Raw genomic sequence first — 12,621 nt, 5'->3', positions numbered from 1 at the left:
TGCATGATTTTAAGTAGTTAGATTCATACCTTTGTTGTAAATTTCCCCCAATGCCAAATGGAATGGTGCTTGTATTACTGGAATAGCTAACCAATTTCAAAGTAGTGACATCTTTCATTCCAAAGATGATTCACTGTGTTTGTGGTACATCATGGTCAGTTCCAAGTCAACTGTATGTGTTAGTATAAAATACAACAGTTCATCCGAACATTTCAGCCCAGTTTGAACTCATTGAAAAGCAATAGGCTTATGAATCATCTTGCTGTTCCAATTTAATGGAACATACCTTTCAGTGACAGCGTGTACCAGCACATCATCAAAGTGAAACTTCCAAAGTTCCGCTTAACTTGTTGCTGAAATAGTTTCTCGTTTTCAAGAAAATTGCGGTGCGCCAAGTCTCAAGAAGTGTATCAGGGAATCTTCCCTGAAGGAAAAATTGCCACTTGCATACTTGTCTTTGACCAAAGTGAAGCCCTCACCCACTCCAGGGGAACATCTGCTGTTTAGGAAGATATAAAGGAGTAATTTTATTACTCGGTACATCTCCCCTCAGAAGCCATTTCATTTCTCCTTTCAGCCTCCACAGAAGCCTTTATTTGATCTCATATTCCAGAGTATGACTGCCTCAAACTGGTTGGACTCCGTTTATTTTCATTTGGAAAACACATTTAGTGTTGGAGGGGTGGCACAGGATGGAAGTGGAGAGCAGGGGGGGGTTTCTGGTGTGGAAGGGACCGAGGCAAGTTTCTCTATCACATGTTAATGTCCTCCTGCAGGGATTTTTCACTCTGCCTGATTGTTGGGAGCCAAACTTTCTCTCAATTTGATCTGCATAATCAAGAAAAACCATTCAAATACGTCCACTTCTGGTCTCCCCTCCTCCTTACAAATACTTTTCTTGCAAATAACTGTTAAGTTTGCATCCATACAGTGAAACTGATACAGCTGGATACCCTTTACTCAGTGCTTTGAAAATGCAGATCATTGGAAAACTGTGCCATTTATTAGGCAGCCCACTTAGGCAGCCCAGATGTAGCTGGTCACTTGAGAGGGGAGACGTCCTCATAAACTCTGAGCCTTTAGAGTGGGCACAACACCTAACTGTTGAGTCAAAATTAACCACCACCCCCCACACACACCCACACGCACCCTTCCTTAAACTCCACATCTTTGGCTATTTGTTAAATCCTGAAGCTGTGCAGCTGTGTGGAGGAGCCCGAGCCTTTATAAGAAGTCCCACATTTCCTCAGAAATCTTTCTCCCTTTCTCTTTTATTTATCAGTGTCTGTGTCTGTCTCTCTCTGCCTGCGCCTGCAGCGCCTATATCCTCTCCAGCCTGTGTCTGGTGACAGCACAATGAAAACATTTTCGTGAAAAGTGTTGTTTCACTGCTCCGGAAGTCCCACTCACCTAAGTAGCTCCTTCTCTATGTCTTGTCTGTCTGTCTCTTTTTTTTTTTTTTTTTTTTTTAAAGCGGGGGATGGAGGGGAATTGTAGCCTCCACTGGGCTCAGTTCCACACAATGAATTACCTCCAGATGTAATTCCTATCCCCCGCCCTTCGCCCTCAAATTAGTGGCTAGTAAAAATTAGGTTTGAATTAGCTGCAGTGTGGAGAATAGAAGAGTTTGAAATTTCCATATAATGAGTTTATTATTCTTTGCTGGAATGCCATTTTCCTGAATTAATTTGATCAGGGTTTTTTAGGTGTAATTGGTGTCTAGCTGAATGGTGTTTTAGTCATGAATGGATAGCCACTGTGTCAGCAGTAAGTCAGAAGGCCGAGGTAATCGGAGGACTCTGAAGTCCACTCTCCAGCACTAAGAACAGAATGCTCCACGTCTCAATTGCTTTTGGAGATGATTCCCAAACTTTCCCCATTATCTAATTCATGATCAGTGTTTAATATTCCTCTCATCACCGATGGAAGTATTTTTCACTGCTACTTGCAAATGCATTGACAGGATTCCATGGACCTTAAATAGTGGTTGTTGCATAGCATATACAGGTGTTGTGCTCTTTTGACTGTCAGTGAAGCTTGTCTTGCTGCCACTCAACTGTGTAGCCATGGTTCTGGGAATGATAATCTCTTTGGCAGAGCTGGAGCTGTGGGATCCTCAGACACTACAGATCACTGTCATAAATGGGTTTCGGATTCATCCCTAACAGGAAATCTGAATGCGTGGAACGACTATTGTTTCTCACATTTTTTAGCCGCCCCTTCATCTTAATGACATCTCAGTGGCCAGGAACATTAAAAAAAACAACAACTGAGTAGCATGTACTATTCTCTAAGTGGGAATCTAATTTAAAGTGCAGCTGCCTTTACTATATGATAATATCTACTACTGTGAAAAAAGGGAAGTTGTCTGCCATGCTCTGCTCTTTCATCTAATTCCAATCTGCTGTATAACAGGTAAACTGCTGTGAGCCGCACTTGCTTGTTTAAATTTACCCGGCTCAGCCGAGCCTTTGATTTCAGCAGCTCGTTTAATTCAAATACGCTTTTGAAGAAAAGCTATTTTTCTTTTCTATTTTTTTTTTTTTTTTTTTAGGAAGGGGGGTTGGGCATTGGAGGCAGCAGTGGTGGTGGGAAAATGAGAGGCGGCACAGGAGGGCCAATTTAACCTGGAGTGTCTGTCGCTCGTCTACAAGCTCCTTCGTTTCAAGAGGCCCGGTCAGCTTGAACTGTCTGACTTCTGTCATTTCGATCTCTTTTTATTTTTCTGCTGTAATGTATACTTTAATTCCCGCCCGCCTGCCGTCTGTGTGTAGCGGCGGTGTCGGCAGAAGCAGCTGGAGGGGAGGTGCAGGTATCATTAAGCCTTGGAGAGGCACCAGCGGAACACTGCTGAGTGCTATACGTGGCTCCTCGCAGCGCGTGTTGATATTTCTGGGCCCAGTGAATGTACAGCCTAGTTTATTTTCAATAGGAACCCGAGGCCGGGCTTGGCCGGAGAGGGCTCCGGAGGGCTCCCCCACACCCACCCACCCCTCCCGGCTGCTTACTCGGGCTGTTGATATTGAGTCAAGCAAACACTCTCTCAGGGATGTCCTGTTGGGCACTCTGCCAAAGTCGCAAATGGAAGTCACATGTGGAGACTCCCAGAGGAAAGCAATGAGGCCTCAATTCACACCCATCCACACTAGTTTTTTCCCCCCTTGTATAAGTTTTATTAAAAGCAATACTTATACACATAATAGTAATTTTGTAGACCAAAATACCAAGCCTTCCATTTATGTCTTATTCACTGATTTAGAAACAGAATATTTCCTAAGATTACTACAATTTTACAAACAACAAACAAAACAAAATCAACACATTTATTATTGTGATTGCAGTAATCACCCCCCCCACCCCCACCCCTCCTCTACCTTCCACCCTCAGTCACTGTTCTTTTTTTCTGGCATTGAAATACATATGCAAATATATTTGGACACTGTCATTATCAGCCACTTAATAGGCATTTCATTAGGGATTTTCTGAATGTGCGGTGCAAGGCAAGTTGCCATGGATACCCTGGCGCTTAAGTACAGTATATTAAAATGGTGCTGCCTTCTAACCACTTATATAATCATCGGTCCGTAATGGTCTCTGCTCTCTGGCCATAAGCAACATATCGTGTGATCAGTATTGCTCAGGACTAAAAAGAGCCCTACCCCCTCATTATGCCTCATTTGGCTCTTATGTTTATTTATTTATTTATTTGTTGGTGGGACTAAGTGGCTCATGAATTGTGCTTGTGGAACATTTTGTGTGACAACTAATGAGTGGTGCTGATGTGTGTGCTCTGTTTCATACGTTTTGCTCTTTGGAAACGCTGGTTATCACTGTGTGGGAGTTGTTAGGGTCAGTTGAGCATATTTTAGCAGATGGTGAAATCACTTTGTGTTTTTTTTTTTTTTCCTGACTGGTACTTAAATGTGAGAATGGGTGAGGGAGGAGTAAAGTCAAATGGATAACCTCCCAGTACAAAGTGAACATCATTGATGTTCTTGGGCTCCAATAAATACAAGCCTGGCAGTCGCAGTCTTTTTCCTCTGTGCTCCTTTGTCTTTTGTGCTGATTCCACTTGTGTATATTTAAAAGGTCATGCATGATTTTTTAACACATAAAAAAATGTTCATGTGCATTTCTTACTTCTATCACGGGCATGCAGTTTTTGGCTAATGGCTGTTAAAGGGTTAATAAGGAGTGATTCACATTGCTGAAGGCTGGGCTGATGCTGACTGACAAACCTTATGGCAGTGCATGCACTTTGTAGTGGCCTGGTAGTACTGAAGTGATGGTGGCAGAAATGACGAGGGAAACCGCTGTGATGGTCGCTTGACTTTGTCTAATGCCCCAGAGGCGATGCACTTCATGGTGGTTTTAATTGAAAATTAATAGTTAGCAGTTGTGTGGTGTGTTTGTGTATGTAAACTGTGGGACTGATAGCAGTGTCGGGAGATTGGAGCGAGGGAAACAACATCCGTCACCATCGTTGTCACGGTGTTTCACTGCATCTCAGATCGCTGCTCCCCCCCACCGCTGCTGCTGCTGCTGCTGATTCTCCTGCCAGGGTTGGTAACCAGCTGCTGCCACCATCACCCCTCCCCACTGTACCCACTACACATGTCCTATCTCCCACCCCACCTCCCTTTCCCTCCCTTTCTCCTCTCACTGTTCTGCTGCCACCACATCAAGACGCTGGTGGGCCTGTTTGTCTCCGTTGACCTTGGCAGCAGAAAGCACTGGAAGAAGAGACGTAGGGAATAAATACCTGAAGGGAGAAGGCATACAATTGTCACAGATGTGTAGAAACAGGCATAGCGTTCCCCCTAGTGAAGCGAGTGTTTCTAAGGCCAGAGGCCTCTTGTTTGTCTTTTCCAGTGAGGCACTCTGAGTAGTTTATTAAAGGGGCTGAAGGAGCTTTCTAGCCTGAAGCCTTTAGTGCTGAAAGAGAAATGGGAGAAATTACTGGCATAATGTGGATGCTTAGAGCAATTAACAGCAGTTGTTTAATGTTAGCCCCCTTTGCCTCTCCCTCTGTCGCTGCTTTTTCACTCTTGCTTGCTTTTGCACTCTTGTCATCTCCCTCTCTTCCCTCTTTTCTCCCGCTAGCTTCAACTCCCATTGTCTCTCTCTCTCCCCCTGCCATGATTGTTTAGTGTTTACCCTCTGTGCCTCAGAGCTCAGACGGTTGACAGTAATGAAAATGCAACATCTTTTGCTCTGTGTTGGTCTCTTAATAATGATATCATACGGATGAAATATGCTCCAGTGGAGCCAGGGAGATAATGTGCTATTCAGAGCCTGTTAAATCATGCCAGTGCACCACTCAGAGCTGCGAGTTCAAGTGGTCTTTACCCCGCGCTAGGGGCTACATCTTTTCCTAAATAAATCTGTCAGAGTTGCTCTGGGTGCTGTGTTCTTTAAAACATAAAAGTTCTCGCACTCCCTACAACCTCACGCTGTGGTATGCCTGTATGCCTACACATGTGTGTGTTTGTTGGTGTGAATTTAATTTTGCCAGGTTCAGATGTGTGTTTCCATTTGATTCAGTATATATGGCAAAAACCTCTTTGGGCAGATGTAACAAAAAAGAAAAAACAAAACAAAAAAAGGTCCCCTCTTGTATTAAATCTCTCAGGCCCATGTGGCACGTCGAGTTGGTGGCAGATGGACTGGCTTCCTGCATCTGCTGTGTGCAGACTGGGGGCTTTGTACTCCTCTCTCCTGGGGAAGACCGAGCCTTTCTTCTTGCCAGTAGATTCCTGTCTGTTGGAGCGACTAAGAAAAACATCTGTGGCATGCAAGGGAGAGAGAGAGAGTGAGAGAGAGAGAGAAAGGAAAGGAGAGAGAAAGAGGAGGGAATTAAAAAAAAAAACTGACTAAAGGATTGGCAAACACCATTAGCCCTAAATGTTTCATCTCATCGCCTGTTGTGCATTGTTTACAGTTGGGGAAACATGTCGATACATCACATTCAGCACATCTGAGCCCAGCGCAGCTTAATTCAGCTCGCCTCAGCTTTTTCGTCGGCTGCTTTAGCAGGCGGTTGGGACTGGCGGTTTTTGCGGTTCCTGTTCCAGATACTGAAGTAATTCATTAGGAGAGACTTGTTCAAATATCTGAATCTCCATGTAAGACATCTGCACAGACACGTTTGCCTTTTATCAAGTGGCAAACCAAGCTTTTTAAAAACTGTGGCAGAGGGAAAAAGCTGTGAAATGTTTGTCAGCTTATGTTTCCACTTTTTTTTTTTTTTTAAATATACTAAAATCTTTCCGTCCCATAGACTCTTCACTGTGTTGAGAATTAGTTTTCAGTTTGGTCAGGCGTGTTGTTCTGTGCTTAAAAAGGTATTTAAAGTGTAGGCAGTAGCGATAACACAGTAGCAGAAAAGCATCATTGTAGCATTTTGTCTAAGATAAAGTGAAGGAGCATTCAGCATGTGGAGGTCTCCCCAGTTCTGAACCTTTGTGGTCTCCCACCCCTCTCAGATTCCTCTACAAAATGCCTCTTCTGAACCCCCCCTCCACTTCTATACACACACACGCACACACAGTTACACCCCCCCAACACACACTATTCCTTCGCCAACTCTCACCACCCTCCGCCCCCTCCTCTCCTGCTCCCCACGACCAGCCCCCCTACCCCACCGATCAAGCCACTGGTTTTTGTGTACTATTGGTCCTCGGGCGTCAAAACAATCCAGCGGGGCTGCCTGACTTGTTTTAATTAGGCAGCGCTGAAACGGCAACTGTCTCTCAGACGTGACCAGGCAGAGGTGCTCTCCCCTCTCACTACTGTAAATACCGCTGTAAATACTTCTCTGGTGATGTCTTTGACAGTAAGCGTCAGCTAGTTTTTCTCTACTTTTTTTTCTTTTCCCCTTTTTTTTCCACTTTTGATGCTCTTTTCTACTAGTGGCATTTCTCCCTCTCTTCATTTTTGATACACACTAATGCTTCCAGCCTTCTGAGAATATTTCTTCAAATGCTTCTTACCGGGGAGAGTGGATTTCTCTCTCATTGTTTAAAAGGTAGGTCATTTTATCTGTCACTCTCTCCTTCTCTCTTTTGCAGTCATGGACTATTTATGACTTTGTTTGGGTATGTACTTGTGGTACCGTAGCGGTGCTTTGTGATAGCGTGTTACTTGGTAATGCATGGATGTGACATGGCTAATTGTTTTTAAGAGCCCTATACACTCTTTGCCAGAGCACGGTGTGGAGGCTACCGACTGCCGCTCAGCCCTTTACTAATCCCATTCAGGCTCTTTACATCTACACTCACGCTCACACGCACACTCACTCACACACACTTTGACATGCACACAATCAGAGCTGAAAAGAAAAGCACTGAATTGTGCTAAAATAAAGCCAGACACACATACCTTTGAGGCGAATGCACCTCTCGCAGCGGCGTCCTCCAGCTCCTGCTTCTGTCTCCGTTTCCCTCTTGTCTCAGCGAAGCCGGCTGCACAGAGCGAAAGCAGAGAGAGCCAGCCCGGCAGGTTGTGTGTAAGAGTGTGTGTGTGTGTGTGTGTGTGCACTTGCACAAGAGAGAGAGAGAAACAGAGAGAGAGCGTTCAGAGAAGCAGATGTGCGATTAGAGCGAGAGCAGCGCGAGCTGCCTGGTAAGCATGCAGGCGAGGTGCAAGGGGAGAGGCGGCGAGCATCCTGCGAGGAGTCACGGTGCTCCCCGTGTGAAGATCCCCTCACACTCTCTCACATACACACACTCTCATTCACACACACAGGACCCACCCACACACACACACACAGTACCTACACACTGTCCCTCTTACACATTTGCACCCAAATACACAGATTAACAAAATTTTCTTCACACTTACTTTTAAAAAGTAACTGATATAAATAAACAGAATCAGATTTAAAGTTTATTCCCTAAATTAAAAGACAGTAAAATAGAGATCTAGCTAATAATTGCCATGTCTCTCATTTCCAATAAAGTAGGGAATGAAATGATAAGTAGTGTTTTCCAGTAATTGTGATATATTTCATCAGTGGCAGGCATAAGAAATGATGGTCTAATTATTTCTAGTGTGGAGAGAGAAAGAAGCTACCGTGTCTCTGTCATAAATTTCCATTTCGTACACTACCCCCCCTTCCATTCACATTCATACACACACACAGACGCACTCACACACACACACTCCATCCGCTGTCCCCTCTACCACTCTTTTCCCCTCTCTTCCCCCAACTCAAGCCTCTCCTATCGGGGCCTGCATGTCCGACCCACACAGGGGGCCCCGGTCGGTAATTGCCCCGGTGACAACTGGAAATGATAGAATAATTGTCAGGAGAGGCGTCTGGGCTTTCTTTTTTTTTAATGGGGCGAGGGTGATTTAAGTATGCATGAATGGCACAGTGGTGGCGAGGCGGCGAGAGAGAGCGAGAGGAGAGGAGAGAGAGAGAGAGGGAGCGGGGGGAGCTGGGGCGGGGGCTGGGTGGTGGGTGGCGGTGGTGGTGGCGGTGGTGGTGGTGGGGGGGTGAGCTGGCTTGTTTATGATGCCATCCCCCATAAACACGACTGAAGTGATGACACAGATAGTGTTGCCTCTCCACGCGGTGACACCAGTCGACTTGCGGCCGTTGCTGCTAGACACCCTCGGCAGTGGCAGAGGCAAGCACTCTGTTCTCTGGTCAAGCTCCCTGGCACTCCTCACTTTCAGGTAAAAAAAAAAAAAAAAAAAAAAAGTCAGGCAGACTCTGTCCATCCATCCCATCTCTCCATCCATCATCCATCCATCCATCCATCAATCCTCTGTCATCCGTAGTCGACTCCAGGCTCTTGGCTGTGTTTAATGGTTGTGTTTTATTGCCGGGCTGTGTCTCCTGCCTTCCCTGCTGGTCGTCCCACTGTGTAACCGTGCAGCCTTGGTCTACGGGCTCTGTTAATCTGCTGCTTAATTAGTGCTGATGAATGGCTCGGCGTGTGTGTGTGTGTGTGTGCGCGAGCCCGCGCCCGTATGTGTGTGTGTGTGCGTGCATGCGTCCAAGTGAGTGTGTGGGTCTGTGCACCGGTGGCGGCTTTGTGTTTGTGTGCCTCTATGAGTGAGTGCGTGTGTGTGTGTGTGAACTCACTTACTGTGGTATTTCTGCTCTCGTAGTTGTTGGTCAGAGTTTTGTTTCCTTTTTTTTTTTTAGATGTTGCTACTTGCTTGCTAAGCTAATCATTGATCATTAAAATCAAGAGCACAGAGATTCACTACTATTCACTACAGAATAAAAGGGCACAGCCACTGTATAACCTTTCATAAGCTAAGAACAATCAAATATTAACCAGCTGCAGATATGTGTTTTGAGAGGGCAAAGCTTTTATTTGAAGTTTGACTTATATTTTTTCCTCCCATCTCTTGTTGTGAGAGGAAAAAAAAACCTAAAAACTCTTTGGAGCAGATGTTTAGTTTGAAGAGGAGAGAGGTCACAAGACTGATAATCGGTGATGCACTAATTATCTTTATCAAAGGCGAGTGGGATAATTTGTTTACTTAAATATTGATGAGGGTGAGCAAGGCATGGTATTGGGCTATTGTGGGCATATTATTAACATTTCATAGGGCTTTGTGCAGGAATGCGAAAGGGACTCCTCTTCATAATTTAATACCCTAATGCATAATGAGCTATGTGATTAGTTCACATGGAGAATTGGCCAAACTCCATTTTGAAGGCAGATAATTTACATTGTTCTCCAGAGTCTGGCATATAATAGGTTCTTTAGCGCAATAAAATTAAATGCTACACATTTTATATTTCAGCTTACAAATCCCCCTGGCAATATTCAGTTTTGAAGCTTCTTTTTCTTCTTTTTCCCCTCGATCCACATCTGTCTTATTTTTGTTTTTAAAAAAAGGGAGAGAATGAATTTTGAAATTGTTTAACTAGAACACATGTTTACCTACATGTTTTATTTAGAATGCACACTGGCCAATTAACACTGTTCATTAGCAGAGCTGCGTTATTTGTTTTGAAAGTTTAACCAATCACTTTGTTATGCTAATTGTGATGTAATTTAATTTGAGTTCCCGTAATGATGATGCCGCTATTATCCACATAAATGATGCAGTTAAGCAGCACGGCCTCATTTGCATGTGCTTGAAGGGAGAGAGGCTGAAAGGAGTCGGCTCCCGTATCACTCTGCTTTAATTTTCCACCTCTGTTCACTCCTGCCCTTTGGGTCTTCCTGGCCTGTCGCTGGCTATTGATGATCAGCACTTTTATCTGAAATTTTTTTAATGACAAAGAGGCCTTTATTTGTCTGCTAACAGATTCCCTAGAACTGCAGTGTAGGGAAATTAAATAATGATAATATAAGACTATTAAAAAATGCAAATGATAGTTTTTTTTTTTTTCTTAGTCGATGTATCAAACCTTAAGCAAACAATTGATTTGTGTGCCCCCACCACACACACCTCTACACACAGATGCACGCCCCTTCTCATTTTTTATTGGTTCTGTTTTGGATGGCTGTGGGGGGGTGGCTTCTTGAATTTTAACATTTCCATATCAAAGTGGTGCTTTGTTGGCAAGGGCTTAATTTTTAATCTGTTGATTCCATCATCATCATCATCTTTGGTTTGGACATTATTCAGATGTGGGTTGAATAGTCGTGTGTGTGTGTGTGTTTTTGAAATGGAAAGGTGCAGTCAAGCAGTCAGGCACTACACACTGTCAGCCAGGCTCTGTATATTTTTTTGTTAAATCAATTTCTTAATCCTACGAGGAGCAGGAGGGATCCTTTCTTCTGAGCAGTCTTAAAGTCCCCAACCGGGCATGGAGAAAGTGTGACTAAGTCGGTGGTAAAGACTGCCCATTATCTATTTTGTCGTGGGTTAGACTTTGGTAATTTTCCTGTGGAAAGATTATTTTTTCTCCTGACCAGTCCCCCCCTGTTATGCTCCTAATTGGTTACATAAATCTTGTCTGGTATGAATGAGGAATGTTGCGGTGTTGTCAACTGCAATCTTCACCCTTATTTACCAATTCATTAAGATCTATCGATGCAGGACTGCTGAGGGGGAATGACAACATAAATCAGAGCTGGAGACATAATGGCCCTAATCAACCAGAAATAACTGGAAACGTCACAATGAGCTATGTCTCTGTGGCTGTTCCGGCCGCTGCGCCTGGCTCCCCGCGCCTGTCCGCTGGATCTGCCGTGGCTGTGGAGAGGACCGGGGAGTCAGGCCAGCAACTGTCATTAGCTCCTCTGATTTTTCTCCTGTCCCCTCAACAAGAACGCCAGACCAGTGTAAAGAATTTGTCCATTTTCTTCTTGTTTAGTTTTCCAGCCCGTGCTCCGTGTCAGAGCAGCTCAGTCCTGATCGCTTACAGAATAAACGTCTTTTCTAAGTGGACTTCCACTTCCATGCATGAGGTCTATAAATACAGTTAGGTCGGAAGTACCCTGCATTCACCGGCGCACCTCCTCTACACTTGGTAAAGATGATTGGATGAGACAATGAGGCCTCCCCTCTTTATAGGTCAATTAGCCCTGATTAGATGGGCCGAGTTAATTAATGGAATTGGCAAATATGCAAATGAGAGCCGACTGATCAGCTTTCGTCACTGTCTTGCTCACCCACAGCAGCGGCGGGGCTGTCTCCTGCTCCAGCAGAGTGAGGTGCCTGATGGGTAACATGTAAATGATATGGGACGAGCCTAAATGCAGGAGAAAACTAGCTTCTCTCCTCCTCTTTTTCTCCTGTGAGGGGTGTGCTGTGCACAGTCATATATTTAAGAAGTGTGCATTTATTCCTGCTGCAGTGTTTTTTGTTCAGGAAAGGCATTTGGATAAACTCTAATATATTACATTTTTTCTTAAAATATTTTCTCCCATTTTTCCTGAATGACTCATTGTTGATTTTAATTTAATATTTTAATGTTGGCCTTCCACAAACCCCACTCCTTTTCTTTCTTTTTTTATTAGTGATTGGATAGTCAGTGTACAATAACTGTCTTGCCATTGTCATATTTCAGAGCTGGTTGTATTCATATAAAAAATGAATTTGTATTAACATAGCATCATGCACACTATTCACGAGTGCCTCTTGCATGTGATTCTGAGGAGACATTGTGCAGACTGCACAATTGAACATGTACTTTACACTCTTTCCTCTGCTTTTCTTTGTCATTTTTTCCCCCCTTTCTCTTCTCCGCAAACACTGACTCTTGACACACACTCACACTCCATTCAGGGACACTTACACACTGTGGCAAATAGTCTGTCTTTTATCTTATTCTGTCTCATCTCCTTATTGTAAATAGAAGAGAATTAAGTTCTGAACATTCTTGACTGAATGTCTCCTATCACAGAACTACAATTTATTGTCAGCTCAAATGAAGAATTGAAATATGACTGAGGTTTTGTCAATGTAGGGCTCATTGGACAGGAGATAACCACATTTGATTCTGTTGCTTTGAATAATGTTATTCCTGAAAAAAAGCAAAGTCCATTATTCATATTCATCTCCTTTCATTTGGCCCCACTCCTGATTTTGTAAATATGATTTCTTCAGCCCCCTTCTTTCCAAAGCAATCTTTATTCTCCGGTGAAGCACTTTTGAAATTCCTATATCTGAGAGCAGAAACCATTACCATACACAGGTTTA

The 12,621-nt window shown here is 43.9% G+C and overlaps 1 protein-coding gene across 6 annotated transcripts in view; it reads left to right on the top strand.

Moving 5' to 3' along the window:
- foxp2 (forkhead box P2) overlaps positions 1 to 12,621 on the top strand; it is a 102,668-nt gene that overhangs the window by 23,693 nt on the left and 66,354 nt on the right. Inside the window, exon 1 of one of the 6 annotated variants that reach the window (XM_018682793.2) lies at positions 6,697 to 7,027. The exons of the other annotated variants lie outside the window; for them this stretch is intronic. The gene's annotated coding sequence lies outside the window, so the exon portion shown is untranslated. Of the gene's footprint in view, positions 1 to 6,696; positions 7,028 to 12,621 lie in introns of those variants that run through there. 6 annotated transcript variants of the gene reach the window in all.

Source organism: Lates calcarifer, linkage group LG18 (assembly GCF_001640805.2).
Source record: "Lates calcarifer isolate ASB-BC8 linkage group LG18, TLL_Latcal_v3, whole genome shotgun sequence".
NCBI lineage: Eukaryota > Metazoa > Chordata > Actinopteri > Centropomidae > Lates > Lates calcarifer.
This window is presented reverse-complemented; position numbering and strand designations above follow the sequence as displayed.